Here is an 8,766-nt window from a genome sequence, read left to right on the forward strand (position 1 = left end):
TCTTCCGAAGAAGCATAGATCTTACATGTCAATACTTTGTAAGAACATTGTGTTGTGGCACCTGAATAAGTATAAGTTGTCGTTTTTTCCAAAGAATCTACAAATTAATAATCTAAAAGAACGCTACATTAATGTTTGTCGAGGAATATTTTTTTCATATCAAGGAATATGATTTTCATATCACCGTTATGGAATAAAATTGTGTCCTTCCAAAAGAAAAACCATTTTAATATGCTAATACGAGAATTCTAAAAGAATATCATACAATCTAATTTCTTGAAGAGAATAATTTATGTATGAATTTATATAAATAAAATATTTATCCTTAAAGGAAAACATAAATATTATTTTACTAATGATTTTTTTGGTTGCATTTAGACGTTAAAATCTAATGAAAGAAAACATATTTAATGATGTAGATTCATATATTATCTTATCTTCATGTCAAATTTATTTCCTTTTTATTTTGGTATCCTGCTGTTACATAAAGAAAAATAACGAAAAAAAGGCAACCATTACACTGGTTAGTAGCTTACCATCTGAAGGACAATGAGTGTGAAACTTCCAATAAAATGAAGAAACTGAACCCAAAGTAACAAGACCTTACTGCTCTTGGCTTAAGGGTAGTGGATATAACTTCATAAAATCTTTATGAATTAGAGCAATAGATTCAGTATACACATACCAAACATGACAGTAATGTGCTCATTTTTCTCATGAGAGAATTTCCACTAAGCATTGAATTTTATTCCGGGTAAAAGCAAAATTTACCTTATATATTCATCCTTCAGTATCACACTTCACTATACTGATAGAATCTACTTTTTACTCTGGTTTAAGCTTTGAGTTTTATACCATTTCCCAGGAAGTGCCCCATTAATCTAACTCCATGACCTCATTTAAAACTAGGGATGCCCCAAAAGAAGTGTATGTGTGCAGTGAACTAGAAATATGGTACAAGCTGACCCATTAAAACATTTAAATCCTGCTAAAACTCCAACAAAAGCAACCAAAAAAGCAGACAGTAAACAGTTTTCCAAGAAAGGGGATGTGAACACTAGATTAGGTTTCCCTCCACAATTGGATTTTTTTAACCTTTTGGACATTAGCAAAACAATTTGCTTGTTTCTCAATATACATGTATAAATTGGGTCTGCCTTTCCTAGAAATGGCATACCTTAAAGTTGTAGAAATGGCAGGTAACGCCCTTCATCTGTTTGTGACTTGACTTGCCTTTTCTGGCCTCATCTCCTTGAATGCGGTCCCTACATCTGGTAAATCTTCTACACTCATTTCTTAAATAACATGTTTGGTATACAGTACTGAACGATATCAAAGACAAAATTTTAAACTGTTTTTTATCCGTTATACTTCTCTTGTATTGTCTAATCCAGCTTAACATACATGCTGGAGTATGTGCGCTCATTTTACTAATTAACCTGTTTTTTTACTCAACTTTCATTTTTGGTAATTTCTGGAACTATACTTCTGTTACAACAACGAAAAGATATTCCAACACCAGGGAATGCTTTCCAGATACCTTACATGACGTGCTATTTAGAGCATCATTGTATCGACTGTTCTGTTGAGTCTAAGTTATTCCTAAACTAGTACTATGACGTGCTATTTAGAGCACCATTGTATTTCCTTGTGAAACACAAAGTTCTGGCTTTCCTGTTATGCAAATATCAGTAATCTTAGTATTGCACGTTCTACGCATTTTATAAAATATTTGTATGTGAAATATCTCAGTTTAAAGAGTGTAAGCCAGACTGTTATCTATGTTGAATTAGCATCTAAAATCTAACCTGATGAGCGGCATATGTTTTAGAAGCTTTTCTTATGAAATAAAGGAACCCAAATTGTTTAAAATTTTGCGAAATCAAGTACAGTGAGTTTGTGTATACCGTTTGTGTACTCTTCAAATGTTATCTGGCATGATATGTAAGGATATCGAAACTCTCTCCTTCTAATTTCAAGTAAAAAAATCCAAGATAGCTACTCCTAATATCCAAGATGATAATATGAACCCTGATTTCTACGTACCAGAGCAAATAATAAACAAACACGATTGTTATACAGTGGTTCGACTTCCATGTCAGAGCTAAGTTCACTTTACGCCAGCGGGTTTTTACCAAAATGAAGCACCTTCTTTGTACCAAAACACGTATATTGTACATCATGTTTTGGGACCACTAGGATGACTTGAAACAGGTAGTAACACTTCTTAACTTCAAAGTCCCTTTGATGTTATAGTAACTAGAGTATAAACTTGACATGGACTAGTTAAGTTGGCTTCATATAATATAAAATACGTATTAAAATAATTAAGTTTTGATAATTTAACTAAAATATTTATTATAATAGATTTTATAAGATCTGAATTAAATATTATTTATGAAAAGAATGTTAGATATATAATTGAATGATTAAAGTTTCAAAAATACGAAGTATATCATAAAATAAAAGCACTCTATGTTCCCAAACCATTAAGTTAATGTTCACAACACTTTGGATTGACAACCAAACAATCAACTTTTTAATTACAGCTATTCTTGCAAAATCTCTATCGACAAGAGCTGCACCAAGTGGATCCTAAGGAAAGAATAAAAAAGATGAATCCTTAAGTTCTGGAAATTATCTTAAGTTTCTTCATAAATGAAATCCAGCAGAAAATAATTGTTCTGCACGGAGAACTATGTCCTTGAATCCAATAACTAATCATATGCAGTTAGCTTTTTGAGAAGGAAAAAAAAGGGAAAAAGGAAAAGGCATCTGAGATATTGGAATAATCTTTTAGTTTACTCAAAGCATTAAAACGAACCACTTAAACTCTCCACAAAGATTAAAAGCAAAGACAATAATGTTGAGTGGAGGAAGTGGATCTTAGGTGTCAGCCACTTAAAGAACAAATAATCTTGTTATCACAACTGTTCTATCCTTTATTTTCCTTGTGACAGATAAAGTATTACTTGACCATACGTCCCCCAACTATAGTCCTCGGATTTCGCCCTTTTGCCTGACATGGTGCATCGTGTTTTCGGCCTGTATCTCACCATTACATACTCTTCCTACAGGTGATGCCTCAACATGAGTTTCTTTCACATCCCAACGATTTGAACTTTCCCTTAAGAGGCACTTAAATTGCATACTAGAATCAATTGAACAACTTGCTTAATTTATTGATACGCAGATAAACGGCATCATGCATTTAACCTCTACTGATGAACGTTTTTCTCTCAGGACTGGTTCGGCAGCCAGGACCAGCATCTTCACAAAATATTTCACCATCCTCTGTAGTCTGTCCTGTTTAATTGCTTAAATTTGTACTAAGGAGAGGATATATATAGAATCAAGGCTTTCTAGACTGTTCTACTAGACATTGTAAAATACTTCTAGTATTCGTGAAATTTATTATACATCATGTGAGAAAAAGTAGTCAAAATCTCTATGAAACTGTTCTTGATTTAGTTCACCAAGTCCAAGTTTTAGAGCGCTACCTTATCAGACTACAATGTTATGCAAGTCTCTGATCTCCACATAAATACAACAGTTGATTTTACTCTTGAATAACTAATAGAAAAAACGAACATAAGTGCTTGTTTGAAATGATGTATATGAGTGTACTAGACGAATAGAGAAGATTTTAGCTTTTTCTTCTTCATTTAATACTGTCTGGTACAGTTTAATCCTGCTTACTAAACACGCCATAAGCGTTTAGTTCATTGTTTGACCATGTTGACGTGAAAAATTTGTTGGTAGATTGCGTCACATTGTAGGGGGAAGACTAAATCTGCCAGGTAATTTAACAGTTTTTCTTCTTCCTCCTCTTCATTTCTATTTATCGCTTCTTGCGTTCTTAAAGCTAAAAGAAACTGTAGGTGAACATTTTCACATCATTGATGAAGTCCAGTGCTCAGTAAATCTTTTTGCTTCGTAACTGTGTTCATCTGAAAGTTACAACTGCGAATGAAATATGAAGTTCCCAAGCATTCCATTCAACTATTAAAGAACAAATGTTAGAAGATATTATAAACTAGAGGTAAAATATTGAAATAAGTTTTTTATTTTAGGTTGAAAAATGAAACTTGAAACAACCATATGGCTTACGCTAAGCCCCTACAAAAATCAATATATTCTTGCAATAATTGCTATAAGGAATATTTTTATGATCCTTATGTCTCCCAATTTCATGATGTGGGGTCTAAGGGTAAGACAGAGCTATGCAACAAGTAACTGAACATCAGAACATGAATGAGTGGGCACCTATCTAGAGAGGTAAAGAAAAGGGAATATATTACTCCTGGATCACAGTATAAACCTTATGTTACAAAGTTTTGAACTATTATCTACATGCATATACATTGTTGATGAAATTAATTTCCATGTTATAAGATTTATATTAATTAATTCAGAATTTTATTCAAGTATTAAATCATTCTGCTTCTACTTCTGATAGGAAGGTAGCCCTACTTAGACCTGACAGAAATTGTCTTTTTGTATTTTTAATTTTCTGAGTTACAATGATTCAATACAAGAATATATAGCCGGAATGTTCAACCTATTTTCGGATGTACAGATTTCTTGGCTATAATTATGGATAACAATTGAAAGAAAGGATTTCCCATCATCCTAAATGACCTCCGATCTCCTTTGATTTCTCTCTAATTGACAACTCATGCCAACACTCCCCCTCAAGTTGATGCATAGAGACCTCCAATGCGCAACTTGTCAAGTGAGTTGTGAAAATCCTTATTCGAGACAGCCTTCGTAAGGATGTCTGCTAGCTGGTCTTCAGACTTTACAAATGGGAGTTTGATGATCTTGGCTTCCAGTTTCTCTTTAATAAAGTGTCTGTCCACTTCCACATGTTTAGTCCTATCGTGTTGAACCGGGTTATGAGATATGTCAATGGCAGCTTTATTATCACAAAAGAGATTCATCTCTGAAGTAGGAGCAAAACCAATCTCAGTTAGCAACTGTTTGAACCAAAGTAGCTCACATAGTCCTTTGGTCATTCCACGGAACTCTGCCTTTGCACTTGAGAGTGCTACCACTTTCTGTTTTTTACTCCTCCATGTAACTAGATTTCCACCAACAAATGTGAAATACCCTGAAGTAGACCTCCTATCCGAGAGATTTCCTGCCCAATATGCATCCGTATAGCCGTCAATCCTCAAGTGATGGTTCTTTGAAAACATGATCCCCTTACCAGGGGAACCCTTCAAGTATCGTAATATACGAATTACAGCATCCATATGATCCTTGCTTGGGCGGTGCATAAACTGACTAACTACACTTACAGCATAAGCAATGTCAGGTCAAGTATGAGAGAGATAAATTAGCTTGCCAACTAATTTTTGATATCTCCTCTTATCCGTTGGTACTTGGTCCAGATATTCGCCCAGTTTGTGGTTTTGCATCATTGGGGTGTCTGCAGGCTTACATTCCAACATTCCTAGTTCAGATAGCAAATCTAGAATATATTTCCTTTGTGAGAGGAATATGCCACGTTTAGATCTAGCTACCTCTATTTCCAGGAAATATTTTAGTCCTCCCAAGTTCTTCATCTCGAATTCAGTTGCTAATCGCTTTTGAAGTTCAGATATTTCTTCTGCGTCATCCCCTGTAATTATCATATCGTCAACATAAACAATCAAAGCTGTTATCTTGCCCATTCGATGCTTCAGAAAGAGAGTATGGTCTGAATTACTCTGTTGGAAGCCGTATTTTTTCATCGCCAAGCTAAATCTCCCAAACCATGCTCTAGGCGATTGTTTCAATCCATAGAGAGCTCTCTGTAATTTACACACCACTCGTGTATTTGAAGATGCCATATAGCCTGTGGAACCTCCATGTAGACTTCTTCCTCTAGATTACCATTGAGGAAGGCATTTTTTACATCGAATTGCTACAATGGCCAGTCTAAATTTGCTGCAAGTGATAATAAGACTCTGACTGTGTTAAGCTTGGCCATCGATGAGAATGTCTCTTGATAATCTACTCCATATGTTTGCGTATACCCCTTTGCTACAAGCCTCGCTATATATCGTTCAATAGTTCCATCTGCCTTGTATTTGATGGAAAATACCCATTTACATCCCACTATTTTTGCTCCTTCTGGTGGTGGAACTAAAGTCCATGTCTTATTCTTTTGCAATGCCTCCATTTCTCTATTGCTCGAGCCCACTTTGAATCGGCTAAGGCTTCTGTGATGCTAGTTGGAATGTGGTGGGAGGAGACTTCATGCACAAATGTCTTGAGAGGCTCAGATAGGTCCTTTGTTGACACATAATTTGCAATTGGGTATCTCGACCTTCGTTCCTTAACCTCAGGTGAGTATTTGTTAGGTGGTTTGCCTCGGTTATGCCTGAAAGTTAAGCTATAACCAACAGAGACATCCATGTTATCATTTGGAGTTATATTATTAGAACTTACCTCAGGAATATTCTCAGGAGATAAGTCTTCGGGTACTGAAGAGTGGGGATAGTGAGGTTCTTCTACTTTTGGAGCTTCAATTTCATTTCTAGGTTCCTCTGTTTCCATTCCCAATGTTGTGTTCTCCAATCTTGGATTACTTATAGCTTCATCTCTTACAGTTGTACTCGTATTACCATGTGACTCCATATTGATTGCATTTTCATGAGAATTGGAGTTCATGGAGTTCGCCCAATCCCATTTCAACCAATTCATTGCAGCTTCATCTTGTGTCTCCCCCTGATGTGATGAATTGGGTGAATAAAAATTTTTCGATTCCACAAAAGTGACATCCATAGTGATATAGGTTCGCTGAGTTTTAGGATCAAAGCATCGGTATCCCTTTTGGTGAGCAGCATATCCCAAAAAAAGACATCGCAGTGCACAGGGATCAAGTTTGGTTCTTTGATTCTTGTGAAGGTGAACATATGCAACACACCCGAACACCTTAGGTGGAAGCATCAAGGTAGTAGGTAGTGGAGTAAATTTGGAGAGAGCTTGCAGGGGAGTCTTAAAATCTAAGACTTTAGAGGGCATACGTTTTATAAGATAAATAGCAGTGGTAACAGCAGCAGCCCAATGTCGTTTAGGTACATGAGCTCCGAGTAAAACTGCCCTTGTGGTTTCAAGAATGTGTCTATTGTTCCGCTCAGCAGCTCTATGTTGCTGAGGAGTTGTGGACATGAAGTCTCATGGATAATGCCATATTGTTGGAAGTATGCTTGTAATTTGTGGTTAACATATTCCCCACCATTATCGAATCTTAGAAGCTTAATTTTTCCAAAAAATTGAGTCTGAATCATAACTTGAAAGGACTGGAATACTTGCGACAATTCATTCTTAGCCTTGAGCAAATATAACCATGTCATACGGGTACAATCATCTACAAAAGTCACAAACCAACGTATTCCAGTCACATTAGAAACGGGAGAAGGACCCCACAAATCAGAGTGTATCAAGGCAAAAAGAATTTCACTCTTATTCAAACTCGGCGGGTAGGAAACTCGATGACTTTTAGCCAAAATGCAAGATTGACATTTAAAGTCAAACTTTCGAAGATTAGAGAATAACTTTGGGAATAAGTGTTTCATGTAGCTAAACGATGGATGTCCCATATTCGACAGTGCCAAAGCAAAATCTGCTGGTCTTTATTATCAGTGAGAAGATGTGTGGAATTTGCCCAGCCTATGTTCAAGTCCTCCATATAATAGAGTCCTTCCCTCTTTGTACCCTGTCCAATGATCTCCTTGGTGAGAATATCCTGTATAAGACAGGAATTTGGATAAAACAGTATTGCACAATTGAGATCAGTGGTAATTTGACTCACGGATAGCAGCTTATGCGAAAGAGAAGGCACGAGTAGAGTATTATGCAGTTGAAGAGAGGAAGATAAGTTTACTGTGCCGACTCTTGTAACTGGAGATATCACGCCATTGGCATTGACAATATTGGAGCGTCGTGGTAAAGAAGTTTGAGTGAAGTCCGTGGCAGTAAAAGTCATATGGTCGGTGGCTCCTGAGTCGATTAACCATGTACTATTCTCAACATCTTGATGAGAATTGTGGAGGCTAGTACCAAAATTACCAGGAAGGGTAGCCATTTCTTGCAAAGGTACAACTGTTGTGGGTAATAGCAACAGTCCAAACAACAGGTAATAACAACCGTCCAAACAACAGGCAACAATCCAAGCAGTAGCCTAAAATAATAAATAGCAACCAAAATATTTGGAGCCCAACTTGCTAAACTATTTAAAAGAAGCAAGCAGAATAGTAAGCCCAAAAAAGCTTGAATCCAAAAAATCTAATAGTCCAGTCCAATCTCAAATAGTCACGTACTTGTAGTAAAGCCTAAAAGAACAATGGAATACTCACAATTTCAACAACCGGATCTGCCAAAAATCATTCCTTCGCAATTTCAACAACCGGATCTACCAAAAAATCATTCCTTCACATTGCTCATTAGTAAACCCCCACAATTCTATACATACATAGATACAAAATTGTTGCATCTGTAAGTGAAGTGGAAGAAGCACACAGCTGATCTCAGTAGCGCCGTCGGATTTTGTGCTTCCTGTTTACAAGAACGTCTATTAGCAGTTGCTATCCAGGTAGAGAAAGATGCACAGGAAGGTCGCCGGAATTTCGATACCCAACTGGCCCTTCTTGCCTTTCCCCAGTCTGTTTCGCCTTATGTAACTTTGCCGGAAATTCGACTTAAAGCAGTCCCCAGGTGGCTCCTCCCGGCTCTGATACCATGACAAAAATTGTCTTTTTGTATTTTTAATTTTCT

Source organism: Olea europaea, chromosome 6, assembly GCF_002742605.1.
Source record: "Olea europaea var. sylvestris chromosome 6, O_europaea_v1, whole genome shotgun sequence".
NCBI lineage: Eukaryota > Viridiplantae > Streptophyta > Magnoliopsida > Lamiales > Oleaceae > Olea > Olea europaea.